The sequence below is a fragment of the Crassostrea angulata genome, chromosome 7 (genome assembly GCF_025612915.1).
Source record: "Crassostrea angulata isolate pt1a10 chromosome 7, ASM2561291v2, whole genome shotgun sequence".
Classification (NCBI taxonomy): domain Eukaryota; kingdom Metazoa; phylum Mollusca; class Bivalvia; order Ostreida; family Ostreidae; genus Magallana; species Magallana angulata.
This window is the reverse complement of record NC_069117.1, coordinates 29,737,716-29,750,682: the sequence shown is the minus strand read 5'-3', so window position 1 is coordinate 29,750,682 and position 12,967 is coordinate 29,737,716. Positions and strand designations below refer to the sequence as shown.

Sequence of the window (12,967 nt, the reverse complement as noted above, 5' to 3'; positions counted from 1 at the left end):
TTGGATTTCATGTTGATTTACTAAAGATGAACATGGTGTTGGATGTTCTGATCAATGATCTATAATGCAAAATTCAGGTAATATATATTCTTTTGATAATTGGGTTTTATCTTTTACCGGTATATACCGGGTAATCTCCCACATAAGTTTTCATGATATCACAGTTTTATTGATATATGTAAATTGATTTGCAGAAATACAATTAAGTTTTTTTTTCCATTTAAGTTTAAACTTAATATGGTTGTGTTAACATTATTTTAGAACTTTTAAATTTTACAATATTAGACCAAAAAACTAAAAAATTATAAAATAAAAAAAATAGGAAAGGTAAAAATTATTAAAGCCGATCGAAGCATGATTCGATCTCAACTTACAGATTCGTTGTTAATGTATTCTCTAATCCATTGGGATACACTGATAGTTAACAGTTATAGGAAAGAAAAATTATAAAATTATATTGAATAATTATGTCGCATAAATAAGAATGCGTCCAGCGGTAAATAAAACCTGTCATATATATGTTTTCTATATAGTCTTAAAGTAGTTACATTCATTTGTTATTTGCTTTTATAACCAGCTGATAATAAAATTCCAATATTGTTCCAAATGTACATTAGAAGAAAACTCTCTCTCTCTCTCTCTCTCTCTCTCTCTCTCTCTCTGAAGGAGATAAACTCGTTACATGGTTATTGCTATGCGTAAAGAAATCTGGATTTGAGCTGAATGTTCTAATTTTTTCAGTCATGGAAATTAAATCATTTATTCTGATTCAGAATGAAGGATAAAAGCCAGTTTGAAGATGAAGTGAGGGAGGGGATGTTTGCTGTTGGCTTTACATGAGTTTTTATCTGTATTGGTTATAAACGCTTTGACACCTGTGGCACCCATGTCATATTTCCTTTTTGATTTTGATAAACTCAAACAATTTCTTCTTGTCCCCCACCCATTCGTAAGTCATACAGCTTGGCGAGATTTAGATGGCATCAAATGATTCACAGCTTTAATGTTAAAAATCACTAGTCATTTCTCTGTGCAACTGGCTCCAAGGACCTGTCAATTCAAAGGAGTTTACTGCACTTTGTGGGGGAAATCTAGAACTTAGTTTATCTTCTGAACCAATCTTGGATGTTTACCTAATCGGCCTAAATGTTTACAACAGTTTAATAGGCTTTGCTCATCTCATGGGCAATATGGCATAATGAAGATTTACGGCAGGTCTTTATTTATATACAACACAATTAAAGTCCCCGGCAACCCCTCCCTCACCTTTCCCCACTTGACAGTGGCGACATGGGTGTTTTTTGTCGGAAGGTTCGATACCTTTTGTCACAGATGATCTCGACCATATGGCATACTTGATCCTTTGGGGTAATTTGCTGACACAGGGCAAGTTATAAACAATTCACTCATAAAGAGCACTGCAAACAATTCATTCACCAGGTACAGTACAACCCAGCTCTCTTTGTTCTTCATACACTGTAACTCATAATCTTTTATTTAGAAAACCCAATTTTAATACGTTCAATTAAGATACACTAAAATTGTGCATGTAAAAGAGAATGAAATTGGAACAACTATTACTTAAGCTTGTAAACTTTTTTAATTTATATTAATGTTGTCTTGATTGGACATTGCTACAGTATTCAGTGGTTCTTTGGGTAGAGGAAATGGTGGCATTAATCTGAGGCTATAAGGTGTTAATTTATGATAACTTATCAGCTTCTGGCATCAGTCTTCACAGATATTTCATTCATACTTTTGAGATATTTTGGTTCTAAGTGCAATGATTTCAGGAAGCAAAAAAATAGATTTACATGAAAATATATGTTTGTGGATGAATATCTCAGTTTGTTTATCTCAGAATCATTCACCTTGCTCAGTAGGGAAGCCTGTATGATATTGGAAGAAAATTAAGGTTAAAAAAATCAACACAATCTCCTCCAAAAGTTCGTAAAGGAACAGATTACAGTCATAAAATGATTGGCAGAGATTGGGGGGGGGGGGGGGGAATGGGGAGGGGGGTTGTTTGGTCAAGTGCTTTATGATATCTCTTGTATCATGAAGCAGGTGCCCCTTAGTGTAAGCATATAGCTAAAGCATCGGCTCTCCTAAATGAAAAACTTAGTCTGGCATGAAGTTTGTGGAAAAGCAATAAGCAGCTGTATGGTTTTGTCTAATTTGTGGCTGTAGTTGGAGGGGTTTTTATGGAGATAAGGGGGTAAGGTTAGAAGCTCGGAACCTGTCGGCAATGATTGACAGATTTTCAGGTAGTGGTTCCTCATTATCTGCTTCCTTGTCTCAGGGGTCTTGTGGCAGGTGTTTCAAAGTCTTCCATCTTGATCACGTGTGTCAAGTGTCCTCAAGGAATAGAACATTCTTGGACTGTCGAATCTTGGCTTCATGGAATTTTAGTTTGGTAGAATTGGATGATAAATTTACAATCTAGTAGATGAAGTGACTGCTAGAAGACTAACGGAGAATTGGATGATAAATTAATACAATCCAGTGGATAAAGTGACTGCAAGAAGATTTAGGGAGAATAGGATTATGAATTTATAATCCAGTGGATGGAGTGACTGTTAGAGGATCAATTTAGAGTGCACTTGTAAAGCTGTAAATCGTTGACTATTGTGCTTTCAGGAACATTGCTCTTACAATTTGAAGAAGCCACAGTGATATCTTATTACAGTTGATTACATGAAAATCTATGTAGGTATATTAAGCAAATTACATGTCAGAAAACCATATAACTAAAGTAATAACCGTATGTTCATATTAAGGTTATTGCATTGATTATACTGGCTTGCATATTATGAAAATATTATTTTTTGTTTTTGAATCGATGGCCTAGACTATATGTCTAATCCCAGGAATATGAAAACCAATGATGACACCCTTGAGACCAGCTAGCTGATTGTTATTAATTTTTCTGTTCATGAAACTCTAGCTTTACTGTTCTCTGAATTGTCCATAAACAATGCTGAAATATTGTATTGCCCATGTTCAATGGATTTGTTTTTCCAGCATTTTATTGTAAAAGTTTGATTTGAAAACCGGCCGTTTAATTGATTTTAGGTTTGTAAATTACATGTTCATAAAACTGATATTGATTTACCAGTATGCCTATAAATTTTGTTTAAACTATTATTTTGGATCCCATTTCAAGTAATTTACATGAAAAAGATTTAACCTTGTGAAATGTATAGAATTCTTTGTGCTCCACTAATGTGCTCTGCTGTTCGCTGTGTGTGTTAATCAATTAATACACATTAGCAAGAGAAAAGAATCTTAATTATATACCTAGCTGATGATTGGCGCTATATACTTAACCAAAGATTTTTTGGTAGAGTTAATGCATCAATTTATTGCTTGGTTGCCTAACAATGGCAGAAGAGCGATAGAAATCTCAATGAGTTTTGTTTTACACTGCCACAGAGTAAAGAAATGTTTTAAACATCACCATTTTACCTTGTAGTAGGATTTCATGACAGTGTGTATCTTTCCAAAAATCTTTTTGAAGTTTTTTACCGACTATGAATGATTTTCTTTCCAGGGGTTAAGTAATTTTGATTTTATTGTCTTTTTGTAGGTCTAACCTATCTGATTTTGCAGAATGTAGATATACTGAAACTGAGAAAAAAAAAGATAAAGAGATCTTGTCTACATGCATTTTTAGAGGTAAGTTGAAGAATTTTTTTGAACAAAGGAAAAATTGATTTTTGTCGATACTAGTCTCAAAAATGTTTGAAAGTGCTGGCATTATCAGGAGGGTTGTGTAAACTGTATCGGAAGGGTATAAGCCGGAGTGGAAGAAAATCGTCTTTAAAGGTGCCGACAGACTGATATCACCAATGCTATGTTGGCGCCCCTCATCGCTGGCGTTTGTTCTGTTTTAATCATTTAATTCTCAATACTGATAAGTCAGTTGGTGGACAATCAGGGTGACCCTTGACTATTTCACATAGAGGACTCAATGGAGATATAATGGTTCAAAGGTGTATTCTCTCGCTTTTTCCTTTTGGGAGTCCTCCAATGGGATCAATTGGTTACCACTTTGCTGCCGAGATCCTTCTACTCCTGGAAGTACGTTAGCGCGCGTAATTGTGTACTTTTTTGAAAAACTCACCAGGGTATTGACTGGCAGTGTTAAGGAACAAGGTCAAATTCTAATTTCATTACACAGATCGAGCAGGGTTGTTTTTTGTTTTTTTTTTGTTCAAAGATTTGCGTAAAGGTAGGTATATATGCCTAATTATCCAAGTTTCTTGGCATCTGTGAAGTGCAGGGAAACCAAGTGTATGTATTGATCAGAAGGGAAAAAAAATCTTCAAACATGATCAAGCTCTGCTGTGTTTGACAACCACTTCTTCATAGGAAGTTGTTTTACAGAAGTTGGAGGAAAATTGATTTTCAAGTGTGCCCCCTTCTCTTCTTCTATGCGACAGGAACATCTGTCTTTGTTGTGACAAGCTTCTCCGATAGCCATTGTCCAGTGTAGTGATGGTACTGTGCTAGCTATTAAAGTCCGTTAATAGAGTCTGCATGGCCACAGTGTCAACAAATGCTAAAGAGGCTAAAGCATATAGCTAGCAGCAACTGGACAATGCATGTTATGTAATGTGCCTCTCAGATAGATTTTGATAAAACCCAGTGTAAACAGGGCTGAGGTGGAGTCAATTTTTTTGTTTGAATTGCTGAAATGATTGGAGTTCTTTAAATCAATTGCACAAACTGTTTACTATATGTATACCAAATCAAGTTCAGGATTTTTTTGTCTTCTCTAACAAAATTCCATCCCTTTTTTTTCTTTCTTTTCTGCAGGTGCCCTTTCTCATTTCTAATGGATTAATCAACTGACAAGGATTGTACAGATTTTAGTGCTTTTCCAAAAAAAATTTAGTTGCATTTCAAAAAATTTTTTTAAAAAATATTGAGAAAACCGTTTGCCGTTGGGACTTCATAGGATTCTTCTCTACAGAAACAAGGTATGATTTTCGCTTTGATTATATTAGAACAGCCCGATTCTGATCAGCTGTGTTTCATCTTACATAGTGCTGAGAACATGTACAATGAATTAATAACATTTATTATCGGCACACAGAGGTGAACTTTTCAATCTTAGATTCCAGGTTTATCCAGCTGTTTTGCATTTCAGGACACTTCTTGTCTTCTTTGAAGGTATACAATGCTCTCACAAGTTAATTCAGTCACTTACGGGAAGGAATTTAGCCTCTTATTGGCCATTTCCTTATCAATTGATTTCAAGTGTAGATATGTGTGCAGTAAGAGGAAGTGCAATCCTCTACATGTTTAATCTGCATTTCATTTGATGGAAATGGCTTTTGTACAAATCTTTCAATCTGCACATGAAAGTTTCCCAGGACATGGAAACATTCGTGGAATTTCCATTTCCAGATGTCAATGTTTGATACAGAAAACTCAAGATTTGATCTGCAGGGTCTTTAAGCTACTCTCCCACATTTTCCAAGCTTATAACACATTGAATTTTGAATTTATTTATTTTTTTTTTTTGAAAGATATAATGATCAAAAATTGATTCGAAGTAGGGATTGATTGTTTTTTATGTATAATGCATGTAAGTGGATTATGATTTTTTTAATCTGATAATTATTAGGAAGTGTCAAACTAGATTTGAAGGAGGCACCAAATGCCACCTATTATTTTCTTATTGTGTAATCCTCTTATTCTTTCATTATTTTTCAAGTGTCTATAACGGATTTTTTATTTTAAGTGTGTGTGCATGATTTTCTGGCAATATTGCAGGCAGTTGTAAAGTTATGGACGATAAATTTTATACTCAATGAAATAATGTAGTCTGCAGCTTGAAAGACAATTGCAATATTGCAATACACGTTTGCTTAGAATTGGTTTAAATAGAGAAGAAAAAACAAATAACAAAGATTATAAATTTAAGGTTTTAGATAGGTATTTTAAAACAGGACATTAGTTTCCTGGTTCTTCCTTCATATAATGGATTGTTTTGTGACCAGGTACTAGGGTATGAAACTAATAAGAAAGGTCAGAATGAAGTTCACACCTGTAATTAAGGTAACAGATCAGGTGAACTTGTGTATTTTGTGGCTGCTGGTACAGGTGATGCATGGGGTGTCATTCCTCTCCTGTAATGTGACATTTCTCATTAGTATTTCCCCTTTATGCTTCCCCCATGAGATGTATTAATGTAACGAAATATGGGCATGTATACTTCCAGCTGTGTTAACAGGTAGAGGTAAAGACTCTCTTAATGTGCATTAATTACAAACTGGATAACGAGGCGACTGGCCATTATTCTGCTTTGTAAGTGATGAATGTTACCAGAGGAGATCTGTTCTGTCAAGGAGTCTTAAGTTAATATTGTAAAGATGGCAAATTGAAATCCATACATTTTATAGGTTACTGTGATATTCTTATGGCAATATTGTCTTACTGTAATACTAATTTACATGTATATGCAAATATATTTGTGTACCTTATATGCGTACCATCGTATGAATGGTTTAAGTGAGTTGAATTGGAAGGCTTAATAACATAAGTAAGAACAGTCTCACGCAAAAAATCAAGAGATGTGTCCAGTCAAGTATACATGGGAAGTGGGCAATGGTTCCCAATTAACACCTATAGGTGACACCATGGCTGCACGGACCTTGGTGTGGACATTCAAGTCTATGGCCCCTATTTATCAGCTCATTAAACTCCAATGACCACAGCGTGTCATAAACAAACTCTCTCAGTTTGTCTCTAATGGAGTCAAAATACTGTTTGGTCTGATAAATGCCTTTACACCTCCACTTTGATAAATACACAGTCGTTGCGGACATTTCGTCTGGGACTTTGGTACATGGGGGGAGAAAAGATTACATTCTACTGAGTTTGCAATGTCAATTTGACCAAGTTCCAAAAAAGTTGTGTGGCCCTTTTGCAGTGGGACGGTTTTCACTCCAGTGGTGGTAATATAATGTCAGAGGTCTTTATCTATAAGTCGATGTATATGAGTAAGAATTTTGTAATGTCAAGGTCAAGCAGGTAGATAAAGGGGGCCCTAAAGTCAGGATTTGATGTAATTAATTTGTGCTGACCCACTGCTTGCAACTTAGTTAATTCATGCATAGGTAATAATTGTACAAGCTAGGCCATTATACCAAAGAGAGGATTTTAGGACTCTTTCTTGTAAGTATATATTTGAGTTTTGCAGGATTATCATATGGACAAAGATGTAAGCATGCTTCAGACATGCTTGGTTATTGTGAATGGTAATTTTAAGCTATATACATGTATATGTAATGGTATTCAGTTTGCAAATACTTCATCCTTCCATTTGCTGACAGTGCATGAAGTAAGCTGAGTGTCAAGCGCACTGTTATGTATAATGTCAAAACTTGATAAACTTAAACCATATCATGGATAATATCTATCATTATAGTGTCCTTATTTAACTTAGAGCCAGCCCAGCAAAACTCCTATATTATTTGTTGGTTAAAAGGGAATTGTTTTATAATTGAGGCCCTTTTAAAAAATAATTTTGCTAGTTAAACTTGACAACCATGGGAGCTAGGACAGGTGCAATTGCATGTGCATGCAGACATGCAAATTTTGCACAGGTGTTAAGTACATGTCTAGCTTACCATATCTCTTACTAAATGATAATGCCCTGGCAGGCCTAATATGCCATAAACTGGCATTTTAAGACGCTGAAAACTTTGATCTTTTCATTGATCTTGCATAGAATGTCGTGATATTTTTTACGTAAAAAAAGTTTGACCTAAGTGCATTATAAGACCTGAAGAACACAACAATTATGGGGCTTGTGTACGTGTGAAGTTGGTGAGAAATTTGCTTACTGGTAGCTGCCTGATCCATTCAGAAGTTGTATGAACCAGTTTTTGGGGCAGACATTGCTATACTGTTGTGTGCCATGTGGATGAGGGCAATTACACCAAAACCTTGTTTACATGTTTCCTTCTGCAAATTCACTTTGCCTTGAAATTGAAAAAAGGTTGGAAAATTGTTTCTACAAGGAGGATAGATCAATTAGTTCCAGAAACTGTACAGAAATTCTTCAGTGGTTCCAGGAGCAAGAACAAGAAAGGTTTTCTTGTATATAGAAGAATACATTGGTATAATTGCAGTAAAGATAAAAAGATGTAATAGAAATCTATATTGAAGTGACACAAATCTAAATGCTTCTGGTGACACAGGTGCTTGGGTCTTTGCTCCTGAGTATTTATGATACATTTAAACAATAAAGTGCTTTCTTTGGTGATTCATTCGGGATATGAAGGTAGCGACATTGCAGAAAAAATACATAACCCGCGTTAGCGGGTTATGTAATTTTTTTCTGCAATGATCGCTACCTTCATTACCCGAATGAATCATCAAAGAAAGCATTTTATTGTTTATATTAACATCTTTCTTTTAGCCATTTGATAAATTAATTATGAAAAGTAAGTAAAATTCACTAAATTACTGTTCGTAAGTACGTGGGTACGTTAGCTAAAAGAAACAGCCAAATCGTCTCCTGTGAGACTTTGAGTCTGATGCTTCATGATTATTTCGTGCAGTCCGTGATTTTTTCTAGGTAGTTGTTGGTCTCGACCAATCGATAAACTGGGCATGTCAATTTTGGTCTGTCACTTTCTTGTCAGTTTCAGCCACTGTAGATTTTGATCAATCAATAAATGGGGCGTGTAGATTTCAGTCTGGCTGTTTCTATAGAGCTATGAATTAACTATAAGTTTCTGTAAGAAATAGAGGGAATAATCCTTGGTAGATGTAAATATAATTATGTATATGTAATAATTGTAAAGGTATAACTATCATGACATATACATAGGTATTGTACATATTTATGAGCAAAGACCCAAACACCTTTGGCTTGTGGTAGTTGCTTATGATCTTTCAGCATCATTTGAAATATATGTATTGTTAAATTACCGGTATTTGTTTTACATCAAATGAGCCCCTTGATATTTCCTTAATAACAAGAAAATGTTCCCTATCATACCTATAACCAGACTCCGACTTTCATTAAAATTGATATTACTTCCTGCAACTCATAGCTAGAGACCTCCTGTTACAGTAATTACAAAGGGAAAAAAAAACCTGGCATTATTAGACCGCCTCACATATTGACAAACATCAGGAAATTACTCTGGTCAGATTTCTCTTGAGATATTTTCCGTGTTTTTTTATCTCTTCAGTCAGAACGCAAAGTTGTTGGTTAGGGACCACCTCGGCCAAACTTTCATTAGAAGTTGAAGAAATGTTGCTGGCTTATCACGAAAAACTCTCATTCGAGGCATCCTACATGTATATCTTCTATCTTGCCAATTATGCTGCGTTTGTCTCACCTATTATAACAATTAAGTAATCTTAAGATGGGGGAAAAGATGTAATATTTGAAAGAAATACTGCATTCGTGGAGAGAAAGCTGTGTGTGTCTCGGAAATTCAAATAAATTAATGTCTTTATGACTTAAGATTAAAAACTTGTTCCTCAACCTAGAAGCGTAGGTCATCATTGATCTATTCGATAGATAGGTGTAGTTAATCTCATGGTAAAAGAGTGCCATTGGCTGGTTCTCTCCTGATCTTGACTGATACACACCATCTGAGGTAGCTCTAATTTGGCTAGAGGGCAGAGAACCAGTTGAGCTGCTGACAGCTGCTTATAAGTAATTGACACGTTACAACGGCTTACTATAGACATGTGTAAGAAATTTTGGTGGAACAACTTGTTACGCTGTGGGGTTCCCATCAATGGTCATGTTCATGGGAAAATCTCTCTGATATTCTCAGCCGGTCATGAACTGGAATGGAGATCAAGAGAGAGAAAACACATTCTTAAGGTCGTGCTTTAAAGCTATAAGGACAAGTGGAAATTCTGGGATGGAATTGCAATTTGTTGCTTTGATAGAATTTTAATACAATAATGTGTGTTCAGGCGGCTATCATTATTGCAACACTGACTCATTTCCCATCTTCTATTTTACTGCGATCAGTCACTTTTAGAGTGTATTTGATGGAAATTTCCCCCCTTTAATTAGTGATAATGGTGGCTTAAGACTAGCAATCCCATCCGTCCTGATGGACAGATGACCCTCACTCAGACAAGTATTAGCATAAAATCTGAATTTAATGCAGTGTAGTGCATATAAACTGCGATGGTCCAGGGATAACTCGATTATCTTGTCCTATTCCGAGGAGATTTCAAATAATCACAAAGAATCACGAGCCATATAGTATTGTCCATTTACGGTTGTCACTTGGGATCATGAGCTTCTTTGGTTTAAAATTACGGTATTCATGTTTTACGGTAGCTGCATATTGTATATGTTCTTCGTGAGTTTCATTACACATGATATGAACTTTGTATCCTAAACTTTTTATTCTTTGATTTTTCAACAAAATGCATTTATAATGTACTATAGAACTGTATGAATTTTACTGAAAAAAATATGCATTTTTAATAATAAATTAATGTACGTAATAAAGACAATTTGAGAGAAACCTATTCTATATAAATATATTACCCCTTCATTATAAAGACCTTGTGTGAATATGCATGCAGAACTGTAGAATAATTTGAACGAAAAAATAATTTGCATTTCAAGAATATAAAATCATTCTGAATAATTCTAGAGAGCACATGTCACCTCTTCTTTATGTACGGCTCTGTTAACATTAGTTTGGTTCGTCTCCCCCCAGTCATTTACATCCCCATCAGTTGCCTAACACCCCAGACAGTAATGACATTAATATGATTTGTTACATTTTTTTTTGGTGTTGAGATCGGAACTTCCGACAGGTTTCGGGTCAAAGTGGATCACCTTATCTGAGAAAAAGGCTGGGTTATCTCCCCTATTGATGATTATCATGGCAGAGCCTGGCGGGAGAACGTCATGGTAACCTAGATCAATGAGAAACCACATGGTGAAATATCATTTTGACTGACCCTAAGGATGCTGAAAATTGTATTGTTAAAAAAGTAACACAAAAAACATTGAAATATACTTGAACCTTTGATCTCTTTTTATGAATATCGCACTTGGTGCGGAAAGGTCATATAGGTAATTTGAAAAGATCACGAAAACCTACAGTTTTTAAATTATCAAAAAATAAAATCAGCAAGTCATTTAACCAGGTGCGAATCATCCAACTAAAGTGACCGAACATTTAGAGTATCGTATTGCGTAAATGACTAATGTCAATACCCATAAGGTTTTTTTTGCCATGATTATTTCAGTTTAATTTAATGACTTTAAATGTATGTGTTAAGTGTTAAGAATTTCAAATTTCATACCATAGAAATATTCATTACAAATCATTAAGAATTTGATATATTTGCACCTGTATTTAACAGACTTTGATTAATTTGGCCTATCACCTGTATTTGGCCCCCTTCAGACACAGCTATGATGCTAGTATTCGGAGGGTGTTACCAACAGTACGGTCTTGAAGCATCTGATTTTGTGCTCGTATTTACAAAGAACCTTGTTACATGTACATGGAATTTAAGTCAGCAGGTAGGAAACCTTTGAAACTTTGCAAAGAGGAAGCATCTGTATCCAATATCTATCCCGGAGTTACTGTAAATGTGGAAATAGTGTTACAGGGTGAATCCCATCCATTTCTAACTGTCTGAAAATGCAGCGGAACTGGCTCTGAATAATTGAAGGTTAGTCATTTCCTCAACTCATTGATTCCACATCAAAATTGGCCTTGCGGGGAGTTTAATTATTTGGCACATGCAATAACACAAACCCACATGAACATCCCTCATTTAGGATTATCCTGTTTAGAGCTAAACTAAATCTGTCACTACTAATTGCTCTTATGTATTGGAATCGATTTTGATTCTTTGCATGGAGAGAAAATTTAGTCAAAGCCGCAATTTTGGGGCAATATTAAGTTTGATCTGATAGTTTCCTTTGGTTTGAGGTTTTAAGGAAGTGATTTTGTCATTTAAAGAATACAAAGCCTAATCTGTATACCTTGCAAACTTTACACCGACTTTAAGTGTATTAAAATGATAATTGATTTTAAAGAAATTGATTTCATGCATGTTTAATCTTTATGATGATTCAAAGGTATAAAATCACAGGTTTAATTTCTTATTTGTTATACTATTGAATTAGTTGGTAATAAAACAGGGATGAAGTTTGAATATCGTGAATACAGGAGAATAGACTTGGGTTTAATGGGAGGGTATTGATTATGATCACTTCAGATTCGTGATGATCGAGACAATGAAACATTGAGTGTGCGCTTTGCATTTTAGTCCCAGCTAATAAATCTGTGAGTGATGCAATATTGTCAGCTACTGGAAGGGTTAAAAGCATTGATGGTAACCCTAATGATCTGTGATCATTCTGAGCTCGAGCACTGAGACAGTTAAAGACTCTGCAACTGGAAAAATTATCTCAAACCATCACGAAGCAAAGTTACTATTGAGAATCAATCGCAGGTGGTAGAACAGTTTGAAGATGATGTATTACCCATAGCAGGTATCATGTCCTTATAATCACTAAACATTAACTCTCTGATGTCTGTAATCAAATATAAGGAGTTGACACACACAAAAATTCCCTCTGAAATAATTCGAGATCAGTTTTCGCCGGGATTCCGTAATACACTGAAGACCTTTGCGTGATCAGGTTTACTTTTCGTCCATTAAAGTGACATATTTGGGGGAGCTTGAGTTAGATAATTACAGATACTATGTGAGATAATGACTGTTCGCACGTGTAAATGAGTACCCATGAACAATGGCCACTGGTGTGGCGTCTGTAAAGAAAACATTTACGTTGTGTACAATTAGAGTCTATTATGACTGGAAATCAGACACCCTGATAGAAGTCCAGGTATAGTTGTGTGGTTAGGGCAATTTTTCAATAGAGGTAGAATGTTATTGTATGGAAACTCCTGTCGAAAAAAAAATATTGGACCAT

The 12,967-nt window shown here is 35.2% G+C and overlaps 1 protein-coding gene and 1 long non-coding RNA gene across 2 annotated transcripts in view; both read left to right on the top strand.

Annotated features, from left to right (window-relative positions):
* LOC128156036 (uncharacterized) lies at nucleotides 1–1,999 on the top strand. The gene is made up of 2 exons (XR_008239671.1): nucleotides 1–77; nucleotides 742–1,999. It is a non-coding gene; the product is annotated as an uncharacterized LOC128156036 (long non-coding RNA).
* A 13-nt stretch (nucleotides 2,000–2,012) lies between these two features.
* The window catches only part of LOC128156035 (rho GTPase-activating protein 7-like), a 66,852-nt gene continuing 55,897 nt past the window's right edge, over nucleotides 2,013–12,967 (top strand). The window contains exons 1-3 of the mRNA XM_052817992.1: nucleotides 2,013–2,709; nucleotides 3,590–3,678; nucleotides 4,822–4,985. The gene's annotated coding sequence lies outside the window, so the exon portion shown is untranslated. The remainder of the gene's footprint in view (nucleotides 2,710–3,589; nucleotides 3,679–4,821; nucleotides 4,986–12,967) is intronic.